The following is a 298-nucleotide window of genomic DNA, read 5'->3' as shown; positions in this document are numbered from 1 at the left end:
TTTTTTGAGTTTTGTCCCCTAAATGATATCACATGTCAGGAAAGAGTTACAGTTATTCCCAAAGAGCAAAAAGTAGTCCAAGGGAGGAACATTCTTTCACTGGAATCTCATCAGTTGATATTTAGAGGAAAGGATTTAGGAGGCTGAAAATATGGCTTGTTGCCTAAGATACACATATTTTACTCTTCAGAAACAAATTTCTGGAAGAGTATCACTGTAACATTTAGATAAATGTGCCTAATTTTCTTTTTGTCCTTACATCCAAGTTTTTAAATATAAAAGTTGAAAATCTACAAAT

The sequence above is a fragment of the Bison bison genome, unplaced genomic scaffold (assembly GCF_000754665.1).
Source record: "Bison bison bison isolate TAMUID 2011002044 unplaced genomic scaffold, Bison_UMD1.0 scf7180017864254, whole genome shotgun sequence".
In the NCBI taxonomy this organism is placed as follows: Eukaryota; Metazoa; Chordata; class Mammalia; order Artiodactyla; family Bovidae; genus Bison; species Bison bison.
This window is presented reverse-complemented; position numbering follows the sequence as displayed.